Below are 22,510 nucleotides of genomic sequence, written 5' to 3' on the forward strand. Positions count from 1 at the left end.
CTAGGTAACTAGAGTAACTAGCCTGCCTTTCCAACTCATCAAAGTGCTAGAGCACTCTTCCGTGCCTTCAGAATCATGCTGTACTTCCTTTTAGCCAGTGGGGATAACTAGCCTCCATTTCCCAGCCCAGCCCAGCCCCCTTGGGAGCCTTCTCTGATTCTTGTGTAACTTTGCTCCTCTGATGCTTAGGTTACTTCGCAGCTTCTCTGCAAGAAGGGAAAGGGCTGGCTGGAGTCACCTCCCTCTGCTAGCGCTGCTGCTGCTGCCTCTGCCTCTGCCTCTGCCGGCCACCTCCTCTCTTCCCTCTCCACATTCTTTAGTTTTTACTGTTTTGCTGTATCAATATAGCAAAATACTGAGGCTGCAGGCTCCTGCTCCTGGTCGCCTCTTCTCTCTCGATAGCTAGTATTTCAAAGAGAGCAGCTCCAGTTTCCTTACTGGAAAAAAGACACTACAGATTCTCAATGGGGGAAAAAGAGGCAAGAGACACTGCAGACTGAGAATGGGTGAAGCAGCTAGATTGCTGTACTTACTCCCTGGAAAAGGAGGAAGGGGGTAGAAGCTCTAACTCCCTGGCTGTTGGCTGGAATGGGGCAAAACTGTGCTGGTGGGGTGCTCTCATGGGGAGCCTTCAGATGCTGTCAGGGATAATAATGTGGTAGCCTGGGGGGCCTGGACAGGGGTGGGAAACAAGTCTCTCTCATTGGTTGAGCAGCACCTGCCAGGTTGATGATGTTCAATTCTACTCCCCCAACTGAACCAGGAAGTATGTTGCTTTCAAGCACTGTGTGACCCAGGAAAACGGGATTTTAAAGGTATGGTACACTCGGCTTTTCTTGCTTCATGTGTCCCTGATGGACCAAAGCTGATTCCATGAAAATCTGGATAATACTCCAATGTGCTCCTCATTCCATTATTGTGAAGATCCCCCCCCCCAGGAGGCGCCCGAAACAACACAGTGATGGCACCTGCCTGACCTCCAGGGGCATGGAGTTCCATAGGGAGCCACCACAGTGAAGGGTCTTCTCTGGGTGGACTCCAGTTGGGCCATAGGTCCATGTGGAACCCAGTAGCAAGCCCTCTGATGACCTCAGTGATTGGGCAGGTAGGCAAGGGAGAAGATGCTTTCTCAGGCGTCCTAGTCCCAAGTCATTTAGGGCTTTGTACACCAGTACCCAAACCTTAACCCTGGCCTGGTAGCAAATAGGCAGCCAGCGCAGTTCCCTCAGCACAGGAGTTGCACGCTGAACAGGGGCAGCTCCTGATAACAGCTGAGCTGCTGCGTTCTGCACTAGCTCCAGCTTCTGGAGCAGCCTTAAGGGCAGCCCCACATAGAGCGCATTGCAGTAATCCAGACTTGAGGTTACTAGCACCTGTACCACTGTGGCCCAGCTCTCTCTGCCCAAGAGAGGCCATCGCTGCTGAACCAGCCAAAGCTGGTGGAAGGCACTCTGAGCTGCCACAGCCCCTTGGGCCTCCAGCGATCTAGGAGGGCCCCCTGCCCACGAGCTCGGTCTTTCAGAGGGAGTGCAGCCCTGAGTCTGCAGTGATGTTTGTCTGTTTGGATTTGGGCTGGTCACCCACCGCAGCATCTCAAACCCAAATAGGGGCCGTGGGCTGTGCACCCCTGAAGTTGGGTAATAATCCCATACAGGAACAGCTGGATGTATACTGGTTGCTGCTGACAGTGCTGGTCTTGCCATAAGTGTCACTCCTGGTCCACATTGGGGGTCCCCAACAAGGAGCTCGGGGACGCCCTGTGCCTGCAGACGTCTCCTTGCCTGGCTCTCTGCCCCTTTCCCCTCACGTTTTGAGAGTAATCAAAAGACCAGGAGGCTGGCATGCTGCAAAGAGAAGTGCCCACCTCCAGGGCTGTTTTGGATTCCAAGGAGTCCTCTGGGCCCCACATGGGCCCCAGAGGCCTCCCGAGAAAATAAGCAGAATGGGTGGCTGCAGCCCGGCACTCCGCTCGGAAGCCCCGAGCAGGAAAAGACAAGCCGGGTGGCAGGGAGCGTTCTAGAGCGATGCGGGGTGGCAGGAACCGTGTTGGGGGGCTGGTGGGGGATTGGGGGCATGGCGGGCTGCTTCACCTACGCTTTGTGTGAGGGTGTGCGTGTTTTGCCTGGCTGTTGTTGTATGGCATGTATGTGTGTCAGCAATTTGGGTTCTTGGGGTGTATCTTTTGCCTGTGTGTGTGTGGCAGGGGCAAGTGTTGCTGTGGTTTGGGTTTTGCCGTGTGTGAGAGAGAGAGAGAGACAGAGACAGAGACAGAGAGAGAGACAGAGACAGAGATCTGGAGACGGCCTCATCCAGAATCAGACCACTGGCCCATCTAGCCCAGGATTGCCAGTGTTGGCTGGTGGCCTTGGCTCTCTAGGATTTCAAGCAAGATTGAGAGCTGGCGCGGTGTAGCGGTTAGCGTGTTGGATTGGGACTGGGAAGACATGCGTCCAGGTCCCCACTCCCCCATGATGCTCACTGGGTGAACTTGGGCCAGTCACTGGCTCTCAGCCTGACCTCCCTCACAGGGTCAGCGTGAGGATAAAATGGAGAGGCGGAGGATCATGTACACCACCTTGGGCTACCTGGAGGAAAGGTGGGATGTACATGTAATGAATAAACAAAGAAATATTTCCCAGCCCTACCTGAGAAGCTGGGGATTGAACCTGGGACCTTCCGCATGCAAAACATGCGCTCTACCACTGAGCTATGCCTGACCTGGTGCCTGGGGACGGGGGCATGGGTATGTGCGGGAGTTTTGTCAGTGTGTGTGTTAATCTGAGCATCACCAGTTTGCTTTCTGTAAAATGGGTGTTAGAGGGGAAAACGGAGGGTGGAAAAGTGTGATTTTGTGTTTCGAAGCTCAGATCCTACCTTTGCCTTGTACTTAGGTTCTTGGGCATGTTAATGTTCTTGTAGCCTCACCAGTTTGCCTTCTGAGTAATGAGTGTTTTGTGACTGGCAGCTATTTTGTGAGAGCACCCGCAGCACGCTTTCAAGATTAGGGATGGTGGAGAATTCCACTACGGATTTCAGTGAGGCCGAATGCACTGGCATTCAGCCCCCTGAAACCCGTGGCGAAACGGCCTCCCACCCCCCACCACCCCACAGAATCCCCCCTAGGACGAAGCTTACAAGGGGCAGATGTTCCGGCGGCGGCAGTTCTGACGGCGGCTCTGGCGGCGGCTCTGGTGGCGGCGGCGGCAGCAGCAGCTGGTCTCTCAGCCGGCTGCTGCGGACTCAAATGGCGGCCACCATGCCATTTGCATAGCTGCCTTTGCCATGATAGGCTACTTAAATACTTACATAGCCTATCATGGCAAGCAAACAAAAAAACAGCGTACGCAAATGGCGGCAGCAAGACGGCTGCCAGCACGTGTCCGGAGGGCCCAGGCATTGGCAGCAGCTCCCTGGCAGCACTGGCGGCAGTGGCGGCCGTAGCTCCGCAGTGGCGTCCCCCAGAAGCAGGGCCCGGTGAGGAGCGGGGTCTGGGCTGGGGACGTCTGAAGCCTGCTTCAGCTTCATAGGCCGAAGCGAGTCAAAACCCCTCCGAATCAGCATCCGAATCAGCGGCCTCCAAGCCGGATCAGGGGATCCATGCACAACCCTGCGGGGGTGGGGAACCTGTGGTGATCGAGACGTTGTTGACTAGGGATGTACGAAAGGTACTTACCTTTCGCGGACTATGTTTATGGTTGGGGGGGAGGCGTTCCGTCCCTCCCCCCGGAACCCTTGCCGGGGGGGAGGTGCTCCGTTCCTCCCCCCCCCCAGAATCCTGGTCAGCTGGCTGTGCTCCGCAGTCAGCCGTGATAGGCTATGTAAATGTTTACGTAGCCTATCATGGCTGATTAAAAAAAAAACACACAAAACCCGCGCGTATGCAAATGGCGGCGTCCACGGCCGCCGCCATTTGCGTTCCTTATTTTGGCACGTCTTAGTCTATGTAAACATTTACGTAGACTAAGACGGCAAAAATAAGGGGAACGCAAATAGTGTAGCGTCTACGCTATTTGCGTTCCCCTTATTTTCGCCGTCTTAGTCTACGTAAATGTTTACGTAGACTAGACGTGCCAAAATAAGGAATGCAAATGGCGGCTGTGGCCGCCGCCATTTGCGTACGCGCGTTTGTTTGTTTTTAAAGTCAGCCGTGATAGGCTACGTAAACTTTTTTTTAAAAACCTAGCCGTGATAGGCTACATAAATCTTTACGTAGCCTATCACTTTTTTTTAAAAACTGGAAATGGCGGCGGCGGCAGCCGGTCAGAAGACCGGCCGCCGCCGCCACACCGCTGCCGCAGCTGCCGCTGGAGCCGCCACCGCCAAGAAGTTCCGCCCAAGGTAAGTCTCGTCCCGGGGGGGGCGGGGGGCCGGCGGACCGTTCCACCACCAATTTCGGGGGCCCGAATGCGCTGGCATTCGGCCTCCCTGAGATCCGTGGCGGAATTTTCGTACATCCCTATTGTTGACTGCCAACTTCCATCAGCCAACATGACCAATGGTCATGGATGATGGGAGTTGTAGTTCAACAATATCTGGAGAGCCACAGCTCACCCACTCCTGCTGTATACCTCCCAAGAAGATTAGAGGGGAGAAGGTGGGATATAAATGTAATAATAAATAAATGAAGTAAAGTGTTAGTGATATGCACTTTGTAGTTTGTGTGAAGTGGCCTTTTCCTGCAGCAAGTGCCTCTGCCCAGGAATCTCATCACCACAGCTCCCCCTTGGGAAGCCAGAGAAATATAGGCCCTTGGCTGCCATCGCTCTGTCTAGGGCAGCGATCTTCACTGTTTTTCACGTAGGAGCCACTTCGGCTCCAGGATCAGCCACCAAGAGCCACTTGGGGGCATTTCCTGGGCTGTGGGGGTCCCCCCCCTCCAGTCAAGCTGTATGGCTGTGCACTGGACTTTGCTGGGGGCCTTTGGGGGCAGACATCCATCTCCACATTGTCCAGGCAAGGCCTCATCAGTCAGTCATCAGGCAGGCAAATTCTGACAGGCTCACTGGGCCCTTGCATGAGGAGGGGTCTTTTGGGTGGAATTCTGCTCTACTCAGTGCTGCAAATCTCCCAGCTCAAATCCATATTGCTCTTTCTCTGGCCCAGGCATCCATTTTCTCCTCACCTCCGGTGCCTGGGCAGTGCACCACTGCAGCTAGGGATGGACAAGTCCAGGTTCTCTGGGCGCCCACCAAACCCCTGCCCCACTCGTGGACCCCACACTCACCCTGGGCCCATCCGGAGATCTCTGCACCTGGCATTTTGTGGGAAAAAAATGGTGGCCACAGATATGTGCACATTTGCTCTGGTTAATATTGTGAGAGTGAGCTCTTCCACTGCGAATGGCCCATCTGTGCAAGGTTGCAGGCGTAAATGGCTAAAGGCAGAGATCGCTGGATGAGTCCAGGGTGAGTGTGGGTGGCTCGGCCAGGGGGATAGGAAGGGCAGGGGGCTTGGCAGGTGTGGCTTGGGGCAGTGGGCAAAGGGGGCACTGGATTCCCAGACCCGACTGGGCACCACGCCATCCCCAGCTGCAGCTCGCCAATCATGTTGCTTCTTGGGCTCTTCCAAGCCACAGCTAAGTGACAGAGTGCTCCCCCATTCCCCTTTTCCTGCTCCCCAGCCACCTTGCAATGGAAGAGTGGCTGACTCCCCAGCCCGAAGCCTCCTCCGATAGCACAGATCACAGCACCCAGCCCACCGGTAAAGCAAACCACAAGGCAAAGCCAGAGAGCCCCTGCTGAGAGTGAGCAGCTGCTGGAGGGAGGGAGGGAGGGAGGGAGGGTGGGAGGGGGGGGAGCAAGACACGGAGTGGCACGTCTGAGGTGAATGAGGGCCGCCTGGGACCCTCAGCCCTTGCTGTGCAGAACACTGGCCTAGAATGTGTATACTGCTGTGGGTGAGCAAAGTTTGGCTGCAGTGAGATGGAATCCTGCGCTCTGTCATAACAGTGTAGGCAGAACGGGAGGAGCGGGGCGGGGTGTTTAGGTGTGTCTTTTACTTCAATAGGGACATTTGGATGGGGAACCTCTGGTCTTCTAGATGTTATTGGACTACAACACCCATCATCCCTGACCACTGGACATGTTGGCAGGGGGGATGGGAGTCAGAGTTCAATAGCATTGGGTGAGTGGGTGGGCGGGAGAGGTTCCTCATCCCTGACTTCCACCATCTCTTTTGCTGGCATAATGTTCTGCTGGTCTTGGAAGCTGAGAGCAGAGTCTGGGGAAGTTTAGAATTTGACCTAAGCCTGGTCCTCTCTGACATGCCCCCAGCGCTGCCTATTTTGGGCCCCTCTGATGCCTGAATTGCACCAGGGCATAGAGACCCTAACTCTGGTGTGTTTCTCCTTAAGGTCTAGTGCAGGCATAGGAGACGTAGGATCCTATGGCTCCCTGCAGTTGATATAACTGGACTGTAAGACTGCCCTTGACGGCATAAGATAATTCAACAAGGGCTGAAGCACTTTTCAGATGTATTTAAGCCTGATGTGTTATTTCCAATTTAAGCCAAGTGTGTGGGGAAAACACCGTCTGGCAGGGCTGGGCCTCTTCCAGACCCAACTAAAACACAGAGCTGTCTGCCAATTTAGCACCAGTTCTGAAGGTGTCACCTTTTAATTTTGTTCTCTAGATCACTTTAGAATCAACAAAGTGGTTAATATTGTGATTTTTCTGTAGACCCATGGATATTTTTCTTTTAACCTATGCACCCTGGCCATGTCTTCATTTTCAATCATTTTCAAATTCTCAGCAGAGCAATGATAAACCATGAAATCAAGGTGAGAGAGGGAGGGATAATGCCAAGTTTTCAAGAGATGTCAGTTGGAAACATTAGGGCAGCATCCCCTCGCACATTCTGCCGTACCTGCTCCCCTGGAATGAACAGGTCCTGCTGTGCAAGAGCAAGAGTTGTGATAAATCCAAAAGACTCCGCCTGGGAGTCAAAAGACTCCACAACACTCTGCATGTATATAGTATTTGATAGGGCTGGGCACCACTTGTCAGAATCCTAAATAATGAAGCAAAGCGGGCTGCTTCAGAGGCACCTCGGTGTGATCCAAAGAGGATCCAAACCGCACCACGGCACCCCAAAGCGAAGAGGTTCATCACCGAGGTGCCTCGGTCCCCCTCAGAGCTTGGGAGCTACTGAAGCCATTCCCACACAGACAACCTGTCTCTCAATGTATCAAATTGCAAAAGATCAGGGAGGGGGTGAGAAGGAGAACAGAGTGGGGAAGGGGAGAGGAGGGGAGGGGAGGGGAGGGGAGGGGAGGGGAGGAGGGAGGGGGAAATGGTGAGCCTTGGTGAATGGCAATTCTAGTTGCCAGATTAGGGCTGAACTTAACCCAGCTGTCTCCAGTCAGTGACAGTGGTGGAGGAGCGGGGTGCAGGGGAGATACTAGATATATCGGAGAGATCAGCCTGCTTTCCTTTCATCGTGTGAGAGAGTGCGCTGGTTAGAGTTTACTTGTTAGTTGGCTAGATCTGTGCTCTGTGTGTGTGTGTGTGTGTGTGTGTTCGTACTGCAGCTTTGTCTTACTCCTTCCTTCCCAATTCAACTATTCCCTTTCTTTGTTTTGTAGATTCTTTACTTAAAAAACCAAACATTTAAAAAGCACTTAGTTTGAGTTTCCTCCTTTCCTTGCCTGGTTCTTTGTCTCCCCCCCACACACACACACACACCTTCTCTTATAGGTTTTACCTTTCATTCGTTTCATGATTGTTTATTTAAAAAAAACATTTTTTTAAATAAAGTACTTTAGTTTTCTTTGCCTTGTTCTTTAGCCCCCCCTTCTTAGTTCTCAACCATTAGTTTTCCTTTACTTTCTGTCTAGATATATAGTACTTTCCTTGTTCTTGGCCCCCGTCCTGCCCTCCCCCTGCCCTTCTCAGTTCCTGTATTCCTTCCCTTCTCATTTTTGTTCTTCCTTCTGATGAAGTGGACAAGGTGCCTTCATCTGTGAGGCCGACCACCTGCTTACTTGATCCTTGCCCATCTTGGCTCATTATGGGCTGCAGAGAGAGGCTGGGTGAGGGGATCAGGGCGGTGGTGAATGCCTCCCTTGAGGAGGGAGTGATGCCATCACCCCTCAAGGAGACAGTGATAAGACCGCTCTTAAAGAAGCCCCACTTGGATCCTCAAGTTCTGAACAACTTTCGCCCAGTCTCAAATCTGCCATTTGGGGGCAAGGTGATTGAGCCTTGGTGTCTCTCAATTGGTGGCGATGCAGTTGAGGGCACACTTGGAAGAAGCCGATTATCTAAATCCATTTCAGTCGGGCTTCAGGCCTGGGCATGGGACAGAAACGGCCTTGGTCGCTTTGGTGGATATGAGGAGGGCACTGGACAGGGGCGAATGCCCCTTCCTTGTTCTCCTCAACCTCTCAGCAGCTTTTGATACCATTGACCATGGCATCCTCCTGAACCGCCTGGAGGGGTTGGGCATTGGAGACACCATATTGCGGTGGTTCCGGTCCTTCCTCTCTGGCAGGTACCAGAGGGTAGCACTGGGAGAGGAGGCTTTGGACCCGTGGCCACTCACTTGTGGGGTGCCACAGGGTTCCATCCTCTCCCTGATGCTATTTCACATCTATGTGAAGCTGCTGGGGGCCATCATCAGGAGGTTTGGGGTGCAGTGTCATCAATATGCGGATGACACACAGCTCTACCTCTCGTTCAAGTCTTCTCTAAGGTTGGCTGTAGAATCCCTGTCCAAATGTCTGGAGACGGTGAGTGGCTGGATGGGGAGGAATAAGCTGAAGCTGAACCCTGACAAGACCGAGGTACTTTTGGTGGGAGACAAGAGGAGGCTGGGGGATGTTGACCTGGTGTTGAATGGGGTACGGCTACCCTTGAAAGACCAGGTCTGCAGTCTGGGGGTCATTTTGGACTTCCAGCTGTCCATGGAGGCTCAGGTGTCAGCTGTGAGCCAGACGGCGCTGTACCAACTCCATCTGATACGGCGGCTGCGCCCCTTCCTTCCCGACCATCTGCTCCCATCGGTAGGACTTCGGGATGTTAGAGAATTATGCCATGGATCCCAGGCGGGGTGAATTCCAGTGAATTCAGCCCCCCGGAATCCATGGTGGAACGGAGCCTACCTGGCTGCGGCTCCGGCTCCAGCAGCAGTGGCGGCTCCAGCTGCTGCCGGGCTGCTGCAGCCGCAAATGGCAGCCGTCGTAGCGGCTGCCATTTGCATCCCTACGCTGGCCCATGACAGCCTACGTATATATTTACGTAGCCTATCATGGCTAAAGCAGGGACACAAATGGCGTAAATATTTATGTAGCCTATCATAGGCTTGTGTAGGGACGCAAATGGTGTCCCCTACGCAGGACGCCATTTGCGCCCGCAGCAGCCCAGCAGCGGCTGGAGGCCCAGCTGTGGGTTGGCCTGGCCGGCAGCTCTGCGGACTGGCCACAGAGCGGAGCTGGCCAGGCAGGATTCTGGGGGGGAGGAACAGATCGCCTCCCCCCTGTCGAGGATTCCAAGGGGAAGAACGGATTGCCTCCCCCCATCTGCGGACCCCGGCAGAGCCAGGTAAGCGGGGTTTCATACACCCCTAGTAGTACATGCCCTGGTCTCCTCTTGTTTAGACTACTGTAATGCGCTCTACATGGGGTTACCCTTGAAGACAGTTCGGAAACTGCAGCTGGTAGAGAATGCGGCAGCTTGCCTGATTACAGGCAGCCGCTAGCAAGATCACATCACTCCGGTGCTGAAGGAGTTGCACTGGTTACCAGTGTTTTCCGGGCCAAATTCAAGGTGTTGCTTTTGACCTTTAAAAACCTATATGGTTCTGGCACAGCCTATCTTAAGGAGCGCCTCCAGCAACACCAGACAGGCCGCTTTACAAGATCAGCCTCGGATGGCCTCTCTGTCCCATCAGCCAGGACAGCTAGACTGGTGGGGATGAGGGAGAGGGCCTTCTCTGTGGTGGCCCCCACTCTGCGCAACTCACTCCCTAGGGAACTCCGCCATGCTCCCTCTTTAATGAGCTTCTGCCGCGCATTAAAAACATGGTTGTTCAGGTAGGCATTTGGGGTGGGTTAGGGTATTTTTTATGATGTTTTTAATGTAGAATTTTATTGTTTTAACTATTTTGTTCTTGTGCATTGCCCAGAGTGGCTGCATGACCAGCCAGATGGGCGATTAATAAATTTAATACATAAATAAATAAATAACCCCCTCAAATAGGTAAATAAATAAATATGAAACCCCTTTTATCTTCCGTTAGGATTATAGATAGTCCCCCACCCCTTTACTTGTAGGTAGTTCACTACTTGCTTTTCTTTTGGTCGTGTGTGCGTGTGTGTGCGCACACATGCGTGCTTGTGTTGCTGACAAGCAAGCCCAATATGAGGCATCTTCGGGGCCTTGGTATGGTCAGAGGTGGGTGAGGTGCTGGTGGGACTAGCAGCACTGGTAGTGAAGCTGGGTCACCCCCAGTCCGGATACTGTGTCCTGGTGTAGGGTGCAGAGGCCAGGCACAGTGCCCCGAGGTCGCTGTTAGAGGAGGCTGGTGCAGGCAGCAGCAGTAACCCTCTTACAAAAGGAGCAGCATCTCCTGCTGTAGTGGAAGAGAGGAGCCCATTGCTGCTGTCAGTTCAAGTCAATGTGCCTGCCGGGCAGGGTTGCTGTGTCTTCCCGCCTCTGTCAGACAAGTCAGCTGAGGGCCTGAGGTAGGGATGTCAGAGAATTTCTCCACGAATCTCGGGGATGCCGAATGCCAGCGCATTCGGCCCCCCGAAATTGGTGGAGAAATGGTCTGCCCCCCCCCCGGGACGGGACTTACCTTGCTTGAATGTCCCTGGTGGCGGCAGCAGCGGCGGCGGTTCGGCAGCGGTTTGGCGGCGGCAGCCGGTCTTCCGACCGGCTGCCGCTCCCACCATTTCCGAGTAAAACAAACAAACAAACAAACAAACAAACAAACGTGATAGGCTACATAAAGATTTACGTAGCCTATCATGGCTAGATTTTTAAAAAACACCATGATAGGCTACGTAAATGTTTACGTAGCCTATCACGGCTGCCCTTGAAAAAAAAAAAAAAGCGCGTACGCAAATGGCGGCGCTCATCGGCGCCGCCATTTGCGTTCCTTATTTTGGCACGTGTAGTCTACATAAACATTTACGTAGACTATGGCAAAAATAAGGGGAACGCAAATAGCGTAACGTCTACAAAATAAGGAATGCAAATGGCGGCACCCATGTGTGCCGCCATTTGCGTACGCGCGTTTTTTTTGTTTTTTGTTTTACTCAGCCATGATAGGCTACGTAAACATTTACATAGCCTATCACGGCTGACTGCTTAGGGATGTACGAAAGTCACTTACCTTTTCGCAGGGGTGATTCGCGGTGGGGGGGAGGCGCTTCACTTCTCCCCCCGAAGTTCAGGTGGGGGGGGAGGCGTCCTGCCTCGCCCGGCCGAAATTCAGGCCGGGGGGGGAGGCGCTCCGTCTCCCCGGCCGCGAAAGAAGAAGTAAAACAAGAACAAAAACAAAAAAAAACCGTGATAGGCTACATAACGATTAATGTAGCCTATCACAGCTAGATTTCCAAAGTCAGCTGTGATAGGCTACGTTAATCGTCACGTAGCCTATCACGGGTGACTTTGGGAAAAAAAAAAGTGTGTACACAAATGTACACAGGAGAGGAGGTTTCGTGGCCGGAGGGACGGGGCGCCTCCCCCCTGGCCAGAATTTCGGTGGGGAGGGACGGGGCGCCTCCCCCCAGCCAGAATTTTGGGGGGAGGGATGGAGTGCCTCTCCCCCACCACGAAGAAAGCTTCGGGATCAGGTAAGGGACTTTCGTCCATCTCTAGCCTGAGGTCTTCAACTCTGATTCTGAATGGAAAAGTACTAGGGGAAAGAGGTTATTTGCATTTCAAAAAAACCTACAGCAAAGATTAAGGTTACTGATCTCCTAATCACCGCTTAAACACCAAACTTCTCTAATTATGCCCTTTGGTTTGAGTTTCTGACAATAGCACATTTTAAATTTGCCTAGCACAAAAACTACTGGGCCAAACTGTCTGACATTTGACAGGTGGGACCCCCTCTATGGGGGCTGAGAGGTCTCCAAATTTCCTGTACTTCTGTGGAAACAGTGAAAAGTTATAGCTCTTTGCTTTGAGAGTTTTTGTTGAACAAATCAAATTTCACCTGCACCTACCACAAAACCTACTGGGCCAAACTGTCTGAAATTTTGCAGGTGGGATTCCCTCCATGGGGGCTGAGAGGTCCCCAAATTTCATGTGGTATCATAAAAACTGAAAAGGTTATGGCCATTTTTGTTTTCCAATGCAAGTCAATAGGAAAATGTCAAATTCAAATGATTTCGATATCCGAATCTCTGCTTAGATCCGAATCTGAAGCAAAAAAGATGGGGTCCAAATCAGTCCAAAGCGAAGCAGGGGTGTTTCAGGAGGTCTGAATTGGCATCTGAAGTGAAGTGGGGTGTCTCTGCACAGCCCCAGTATTTGAAGCCCTTTATGTGAGCCTTATCCTTGGCTTGCATCCATCCTCAAAGTGCAGAATCAGTGGCAGGGCTGCTGCCCTTTATGACGACTGTGCAGGACCATCACAGAAACACTGGGACATAGAGCGACTGTCTGTGATGCCCCTTCAAAAATCTTCATCCGCGCCCCATCTTCCGGCTGACATTCGATTTGTGCTTCTTCCCATCCCTAAAATGTTGTTGTTAAATCAAACTGATTCCATCCAATTATGAAACGTTACAAGTTCCAGCAGAAAAAAAGGGATTGTGGGGTGTGTGTGCACGCAGAGCATCTTAAAGCTAATTAATTTGTGTTACCAGTGAATGAAGAACCACTTAACATGTCTTTTCTTATTTAAATTACCATTGATGACACCTGCTTTTTTATTCTTGGGAAATCCTGCTACAATACCAGTTAAATTATGTAGGACTGTGGAATTTATGAACAGAAGGCAATTACCATTACAAAAACATTTCTGGGCTACAATTTATTGTAGAAAGAAAGACTGATGGTGCTCCATTAAATGGCCCAATGATGAATTACATATTTAGCCAAGTCCTGTTGTTGTTCTGAAAATTTGGGACTAAATGGGGTCCTTACCCGCAATAATTAATTGTTTGGTTGCATTTAGTGGCTGGGTATGTCACTCTTGAGTTGCTCAGGATTCTGGAATGTGGCTGCTCATAGAACTGAGCTGAAATTTCTCAGAAGATGCTTCTTCTGAGGAAAATTTCTGGGTTTCCTTTTTCTCACCCCTCCTAAAGAAAGCCACTTCATATTTTTTTCTCCAAATATTATCTACTATTTTTTGTGGTGGCTGCCATTCTCTCCGCTGCCACCACCCCATGGCCACCATGCCCCAGAATGGCATCCAGAGTTTTGTGAAGGATGAAGAATAGTGGCAGCAGCAGGAAAAAGAAAAGAAAACTATAGAATAAAAGGAACAGGTTGAGTTATGGCCACTGCTAATGGTGAACCTCACCCTGGAGGAACTGCTGGAGATCCATCCCCCACCCCAAGAAATTCAGTGCCCACAAATAGGGTGAAGTGTTTTCAGAGGCCATTAGCACTAGGGATGTGCGAGTCCCTTACCTGGCTCCATTCCAGGACATCCGCAGTAGGGAGGAGGCACTCCGTAACCCCCCCCCAGAATCCCCCCTGGCCGCAGCCAGATTTCGGCTGCTGCTGGGCTGCTGCAGCCGCAAATGGCGGCCGCTATGTTGGCTGCCATTTGCGTCCCTGCCAAGCAGTGATAGGCTATGTAAGTATTGACGTAGCCTATCACGGCAAAAGGCATAGCGGCTGCAATTTGCATGGCTGCCTTTTGCCGTCATAGGCTACGTAAATAATTATGTAGCCTATTATGGCAAAGATCAGGGGCGCAAATGGTGTAGCAGCCACCATTTGCGCCCCTGCTCTTTGCCGTGATAGGCTACGTAAGTATTTATGTAGCCTATCATGAAAAAGGCAGCCACGCAAATGGCGGCCGCTACGACGGCCACAATTTGTGGCCACAGCAGCCTGGCAGGGGCTGGAAGAGGAGCTAGAGCCGCCGCCGCATCCACCGCTGCATCCACCGCCACCACAGCATCCACTGCCACTGCATCCACCACCAGGTAGGATCCATCCCAGGGAGGTTCCACGACGTGGCAGGGGGGGATTGCCCCATTCTGCAATGGACTCAATGGAGTCCATGGCAGAATTCTGCAACATCCCTAATTATCGCACAACTCTAAGCTGCTGGAATGCATGAGGAATGTAGAGAGCCATGGACCCATTGCCCCTTTACCAAAGACAGCAACCCTTGGATCCCCATTGCAGTTGACAGGTGGCACAGGCCATCCACGAGAGCCATTTTACTCTTGCAGGTCATAGAATCATAGAATAGTGGGGTTGGAATTCCAGTGAATTCGGCCCCCCAGAATTCTTGGCGGAAAGGAGCAACCTGCTGCACCACCCCACGAAAGCCCACCGGAATGGAGCCTACCTGGCAGTGGCTCCAGCTGTGGCTTTGGTTCTGGTGGCGGCTCCAGCGGCTCTGGTGGCGGCTCCAGCCGTTGCCGGGCTCCTGCGGACACAAATGGCGTCCTGAGTAGGGGACGCCATTTGCGCCCCTATGGTAGCCTGTGATAGGCTATGTAAATATTTACGTAGCCTATCATGGCTAAAGCGGGGACACAAATGGCGTCCCATATGCCATTTGCATTCCTGTTTTCTCCGTGATAGGCTATGTAAATATTTACGTAGCCTATCATGGCTAAAGCGGGGACACAAATGGCGTCCCATATGCCATTTGCATTCCTGTTTTCTCCGTGATAGGCTATGTAAATATTTACGTAGCCTATCACGGGCTACCATAGGGACGCAAATGGCATCCCCTACTCAGGACGCTTTTTGCGTCCGCAGCAGCCCGGCAGTGGCTGGAGGCCCTGCTGCGGGTTGGCCTGGACAGTGGCTCTGTGGCCTGGCCATGGAGCGGAGCTGGCCGGGCAGGATTCCAGGGGGGAGGAACGGATCACCTCCCCCCCGTCGAGGATTTCAGGGGGAGGAACGGAGCACCTCCCCCTGACTGTGGATGACCCTAGACGAAACCAGATAAGTGTTTCGTACATCCCTAGTCCAACCCACTGCTCAGTGCAGGATTCCAAGTCAGAGCATCCCTGAAAGGTGGCTGTCCAGCCTCGTCTCGAATGCCTCCAGTGTGGGAGAGCCCACCCCCCCCCCAAGGGAATCGGTTCCATTGTCGTATTGCCCCAACAGTCAGGAAGTTTTTCCTGATGTTCAGCCGGAATCTGGCTTCCTGTCACTTGAGCCCATTATTCCGTGTCCTGCACTCTGGGATGATTGAGAAGAGATCCTGGCCTTCCTCTCTGTGACAACCTTTCAAGTGCTTGAAGAGCGCTATCCTATCTCCCCTTGGCTTTCTCTTCTAAAGGCTAAACAGGCCCATTTCTTTCAGTCTGTCCTCATATGGTTTTGTTTCCAGTCCCCTGATCATCTTCATTGCCCTCCTCTGAACCCTCTCCAGCTTGTCTGCATCCTTTGCAGTTGTCTGCAACTGGACACAGTACTCCAGATGAGGCCTAACCAGGGCTGAGTAGAGGGGAATTAGTACTTCCCAGGATTTGGAAGCTCTGCTTCGATTAATGCAGCCCAAAAGAGCATTTGCCTTTTTTGCAGCCACATCACATTGTTGGCTCATATTCAGCTTGTGATCGACAACAATTCCAAGATCCTTCTCGCTTGTAGTGTTGTTGAGCCACGCATCCCCCATCTTGTAACTGTGTGTTTGGTTTCTTTTTCCTAGGTGCAGAACTTGGCATTTATCCCTATTAAATGTCATTCTGTTGTTTTCTGCCCAGCGCTCCAGCCTATCAAGATCACTTTGAATTCTGTTCCTGTCTTCCAGGGTATTAGCTATCTCGCCCAATTTTGTGTCATCTGCAAATCTGATCAGCATCTCCTGCACCTCCTCCTCCTCGGAATCATTAATAAGAATGTTAAAGAGCCCAGGACTGAGCCCTGCGTTGCCTGCCCTGCTCATTACCTCTCATAGCAAAGGTCTCTTCAAAGCAAGCCTTCCAAGATGGCTCCCATGCATAATTATTCTATAGGTAGTTTCAAGAAAAAACAGGCTCCCAATCTGCTAGGATCCCAAAGCTCTTCCTGCACTAACAGGTGTTTTATTTATTCATTCATGTCATTTATACCCCACCTTTTCTCCAATTTATACTCACAACTGTGTGAGGTAGGTTAGGCTGAGAGAGCGTGACTGGTAGGGATGGCGGAGAAATCTACCACGGACTCCAGTGAGGCCGAATTCTTTAGAATCCGGTCCCCTGGAGTCCATGGTGGAACAGATTGCTCCCCCTGCCACCCCGCGACGTCCCCGCAGACTGGATCACACCTGCCTACGGCGGGTCCGGATCTGGCCGCTGCAGTCTTCTGCTCCAGCCGCGAATGGCATCCTGCGTAAGGGACACCACTTGCGTCCCACCTTTAGCCGTGATGGGCTACAAAAATATTTATGTAGAATCATAGAATCATAGAATAGTAGCCTATCACGGCAAATGGCGTCCGCTATACCATTTGCGTCCCTGCTTTAGCCATGATAGGCTACGTAAGTATTTACGTAGCCTATCACGGCTACAGGGGGGATGCAAATGGCGTCCCCTACGAGGACACCATTTGCAGCCGCAGCAGCCCAGCAGCGGATGGAGGTCTGGCTGCAGATGGGCCCGGCCAGTGGCTCCACGGGAGTTGCCATGGAGCAGTGCCGGCCAAGGAGGATTCCAGCAGGGAGGAACAGATCACCTCCCCCTGCAGTGGACCCCCCGTGGACACAGGTGAGTGGGGTTTCATACACCCCTAGCGACTGGCCCAAAGTCAATCATGAGCTTAATGGCTGAGTGGGGACTTGAAGGGGGGGGGGGAGTCTTCATGACAATGGAATGAGAAGCACATTGGAGTATTATCTGAATTTTCATGGAATCTGCCTTCAGGCTTACAACCTAAAAGACAGAATAGAAAAGGAAAGAAAATTGAGAGAGAGAAAGGGAAAAAAGCTCCCTGCACCTATTTATCTGAAACATAATAGGTCTGATCCCCCCAGAAGGGGCAACTGTCCATGCAAATCTCATTCAATGCTGCCAAGAAATAAAAAAAGTGATTGGAAGTTCCCTTTTTTAAAAAAATCATATATTAAAAGTTGGTAGCACACACACACACACACACACACCTTGTTCTCTTAGACCTGGCAGACATAATCCCTTCATAAGGAACTACTAGTATTGTAAATGTCACCTAATTCTGACAAACAGGAAAAAGTTATAGCCATTTGTTGATTGCCAGGGATGGGAGGCATGAAGATTTGGATTGCTGAATCGAGACTCAAGTTGTATCCAAGTCAAAGTGGGCAGAATCTGCATCAGTTCAAACCTATGAAATCCATTTTCTACATAACCTAATGGGTTCCAAAATTAATCTTGCAAGCTTGTTGAAGTGTGTCACAGAGGGTATAACCAACACTCTCTCTAGGCCAGATTGGGACCAGTCATGCAGCTAGGAAATTTTAGACCCCGGACTGAATGGTCTTGTGGGGGACAGGCTTTAGACAGCAATTTTTTATTTTTACAGTTGTGAGTCACACCACTAACATTTCTCTTCTCCCCCTCCCCTTTGCCACACCAGCTTTACAACTGATTCTACATTCCTGATACATTAGAGGGGGGAAAGCCCTTGTCTGTGAACCCTGGTTAAAACAAAGACATACTTTGAGCACGTGCAGTTTGACCTTTTAAGCTCACTTAAATATGCAATTGGAAGATGGCTTCCTGCTGAGCCGGCAGAGGCTGCCTCAGAAGGTCCAGGAGACATGCCAGCCGGCCGCGTCCCAGAGCGTGAATTCGCTGAGTGAGTGAACACGGAGGGCTAACGGGAGCTTGGCAGCCAAGTTCTTCAGGGAAAGAGGCAGGGAGTTCTATAACAAGTAGGGATGGGGGAGAATTCCTCCACGGATTCCAGTGAGGCCGAATCCGGCCCCCTGGAATCCGTGGCGGAATGGCCTCCTGCCCCCTGCCCCCCCGCAGAATCCCCCCAGGATGGTACTTACCTGGGGAGGCTCCGGCGGCGGCGGCTGGTCTCCTGGCTGGCCGCGGCAGGGCTGCTGCCGCCGCCATTGCCGTCCTTGGACCGTGATAGGCTACGTAAGAATTTAAGTAGCCTATCATGGCTAACGTCAAAAAAAGCCCAACAACACGCAGCATAAGCAAATGGTGGCGGCTACAGCGGCCGCCATTTGCATTCCCTATTTTTCGCCAACTTATCTTACGTAAATATTTACATAAGATAAAAAGGGGAACGCAAATAGCGTAGTGGACGCTATTTGCGTTCCTTTATTTTTCGCCGTTCTAGCCTACATAAATATTTATGTAAGATAAGTCGGCAAAAAATAGGGAACGCAATGGTGGCCGCTGTAGCCGCCGCCATTTGCGTACGCTGCGTGTTTTGACATTAGCCATGATAAGCTAATTCGTAAGTTCTTAATTCGCTAATTCGTAAATCCTTATGTAGCCTATCACAGCTGTCTAGCTGGATGCAAATGGCGGCCGCTATGGTGGCCGCCATTTGTGTCTGCACCAGGCCGTCTGCAGCTGGAAATCTGGCTGTGGACGGCCCTGGCCGGCTGCTCCGCAGCCTGGCCATGAAGCGGAGCTGGCAGTCGAGGATTCCAGGGGGGAGGACTGGATCGCCTCCCCCCCCGTCGAGGATTCCGCGGGGAGGGACAGAGCAAAGGTGAGTTTCGTACATCCCTAGTTATCTCCTTAGGAGGAAGACAAAGAGTTCTACAGTAACCTTTTCTCCAAGGAAAAGGGTGAACCTGGGAGGCTGCATGCTGTGACTACCTGTATGCTCAGCTGTGTGGGCTGAAGGGGGTGGGGTGTCCTGAGGGCTGCCTGATTGATCATTGTGTGTGAGTGGAGGGCTGTTTCTTGCACAGCTGGCAGAGGCTGCCTCAGGAGGTCCAGAAGGCATCTAAACCAAGGAACCCGTGGAATCGAGACCCAAGTATGTGGCGAAGACCCGTGGACTCGCCAGGTATGTTGTCTCCCGGGAGGATGGATTAGAGACATGACTGAAAGGTTGCCTGCACTCATAAAGCCCACTGACAGGTATCCCTTTCTTCTCATCCATGTGGGAGCAAATGATACCGCCAAGCGGAGCTATGAAGAAATCAGGTAAGACTTTGAAGCTTTGGGAAGGAAACTCAAGAACTTTGGGACCCAGACAGTTTTCTCATCAACCCTTCCAGTAGTTAGAAGAGGGATAGAAAGGGAAAGAAAAATACTCCAGGTGAACGACTGGCTATGAAGGTGGTGCTGGCGACAGAGATTTGGATTCTGGGACCACGGGCTATACTTCCTGGAAGATGGGCTGTTGGCAAGGGACGGGTTGCACCTCACAAAGGCTGGGAAGAATGTGTTTGGCCACAGCATGAAGAACTTCAGCAGGAGGGCTTTAAACTGAATCCTACGGGGAAGGGAGATGTAAAGTTGGGGGTAACAATGGATGTAGGCTCATGCACTGCAACGGAGAGAACAGCTCTGATAGCGCCCTGATAGCACCCAATAATAGTTTTCAGACACATGTAGGAAGAAAGCCAGACTATGAAGCACATGGTCTTCGATGTCAATATACCCAGAGTATGGGAAACAAACAGAACGAACTTGAACTCTTCATACAGGAGGGAAATTATGACTTGATAGGTATAACTGAGACTTGGTGGGATGACTCTCATGACTGGAATACAGCAGTTGAAGGATATAGCTTGTTCAAAAAGAACAGGAGGAACAGAAAGGGAGGTGGGGTTGCACTGTATGTGAAAAATACATCTCTCTGCACAGAAATACAGGAGGATGAGCTTGGTAGCCCCATCGAGAGCATCTGGATCAAAATAAATGGAGCAAAGAATAAAAGGAACCTGGTGGTTGGAGTCTCCTACCAGCCACCCAATCAAGGAGAAGACGAGGATGAAACTTTTGAAAAGCAAATAGCCAATGTTTCAGGGAAGCACGATGTAGTAGTAATGGGGGACTTCAATTTCCCCGATATTTGCTGGGAGACAAATTTGGCAAAACATGGCCCCTCCAGGAAATGCCTGACTTGTGTGGCGGATAACTTCCTCCTTCAGAAAGTAGAGGAAGTTAGGGATGTATGAAAGTCACTTAACTTTCTGCAGATTATGTTTATGGCGGGGGGGAGGCATTCTGTCCCTCCCCCCGAAATCCTCGACGGGGGGGAGGCGATCCGTTCCTCCCCCCTGGAATCTTCGACGGCCAGCTGTGCTCCGTGGCGGCTCTGCAGAGCAGCCGGCAAGGCCTAGCCCAGGCCAGAGCCATCCGCAGCTGGATTTCCGGCCCTGGAGGGCTCTGGGTAAAAAAAAAGAAAAAAAAACCACGTAGGCTAAAACGGCGAATCAGAAAGGAACGCATATAGCGCCTGCTATGCTATTTGCATTCCCTTTGTTTTCGCCGTAATAGTCTACGTAAATATTTACGTAGACTAAGACGGCGAAAAATAAGGAATGCAAATGGCGGTGGCCGTAGCTGCCGCCATTTGCGTACGTGTTTTTTTTTTTAATGCAACCATGATAGGCTACGTAAATGTTTACGTAGCCTATCACGTCCCTGTAAAAGAAAAAAGAAAAACATCTCCAGACTGCAAATGGTGGTGGCGGCAGCTGGTCGGAAGACCAGCCGCCGCAGCTGCCGCTGAAGCCATCGCTGGAGCTGCCGCAACCTGGAACATCCGCCCCAGGTAAGTCTCGTCCCGGGGGGGATCCATGGGGTGGCGAGGGGGGTGGCAGGCCATTCCCCCACAGATTTCGAGGGGCCGAATGCACTGGCATTCAGCCTCACCGAGATCCATGGCGGAATTCTCTGACATCCCTAAAGGAACAAGAGGATTGGCTATCCTTGACTGGATCCTAACCAACAGAGATGACTTAGCCAACAAAGTAGCAGTTACAGGAACTCTGGGGGAAAGCGACCATGTTGGCAACCCAAAACCTTGAGTTCTTGGTTCTAAGGGAAGCAAAAGCCTTGTGTAGTCAAATGCATACCCTGGATTTTAGCAAATCTGAATTTAATAAACTCAAAACAATGATCAGTAAGGTCCTATGGCAAGCAAATCTAACAAGATAAAGAGTCCAAGATGGGTGGAAGCTTTTAAAAAAGGAAATTCTCAAGGCACAATAACAAACAATTCCAACAAGAAGAACAGGTGGAAGACAACAGAAGAAGCCAATGTGGCTTCACAAAAAGCTCAGAAATGACCTGAAAACAAAAAAGGACATCTATAGGAACTGGAAAGAAGGTCTTCCTGTAAGGAAGAGTACAGGAAGGTAGCACAGTATTGCAGGGATGGCGTCAGGAGGCTAAAGCTGAGAACGAGCTGAGGCTAGTGAGGGATGCTAAAGCAACAAACAAAGTGACTGGAGGAGGGCTAATGTTGTCCCTAACTTCAAAAAGGGTAAAAAGGAGGAACCTGGGAACTACAGACCAGTCAGTCTGACATGAATCCCAGGGAAATTCTGAAGCAGATGATAAAGCATTCCATCTGGAAGCACCTTGAAAACAATGCCGTGATTACTCAAAGCCAACATGCATTTGTCAAGAACAAGTCCTGCCAGACTCATCTGATCTCATTTTTTGATCAAGTAACCTCCCTTGTAGACCGTGGGAATGCTGTGGACATAATATAGCTCGACTTCAGCAAAGCTTTCGACAAAGTGCCCCATGATCTCCTGATGAGCAAACTAGCTCAAAGTGGGCTAGATGAAGCAACGATCCAGTGGACCCACAGTTGGCTACAGAATCGGACTCAAAGAGTGCTTATCAATGGGATCTTCTCAAACTGGAGAGAGGTAATGAGCGGGGTACCGCAGGGCTCAGTCCTGGGCCCAGGGCTCTTCAACATTTGTATTAATGACTTGGAGGAAGAGGTGCAAGGGAATGCTGATCAGATCTGCAGATGACACAAAATTGGGCGGGATTAGGAATGTCAGAGAATTTTGCCACGGATCTCGGGGAGGCCAAATGCCAGTGTGGCGAATGGCGGCGGCGGCGGCTCCGGCGGCGGTGCGGCCGCGGTGGCAGCGGCGGCCGGTCTTCTGACCAGCTGCTGCCACCGCCATTTCCAAGTTTTAAAAAAACAAACAGAAAAAGTGATAGGCTACGTAAAGATTTGCGTAGCCTATCACAGCTAAATTTTAAAGAACACCATGATAGGCTACTTAAATCTTTACGTAGCCTATCACGGCTGAGTAAAAAAAAAAAGAAAAGCGCGTACGCGAATGGCGGCGCCCATGGGCGCCGCCATTTGTGTTCCTTATTTTGGCACGTCTTAGTCTACGTAAACATTTATGTAGACTACGGCGAAAATAAGGGGGATGCAAGTAGAGTAGACGCTACGCTATTTGTGTTCCCCTTATTTTTGCCGTAGTCTACATAAAT

This window comes from Heloderma suspectum, chromosome 10, assembly GCF_057233095.1.
Source record: "Heloderma suspectum isolate Gila_16-S chromosome 10, 16-S_ref, whole genome shotgun sequence".
Classification (NCBI taxonomy): domain Eukaryota; kingdom Metazoa; phylum Chordata; class Lepidosauria; order Squamata; family Helodermatidae; genus Heloderma; species Heloderma suspectum.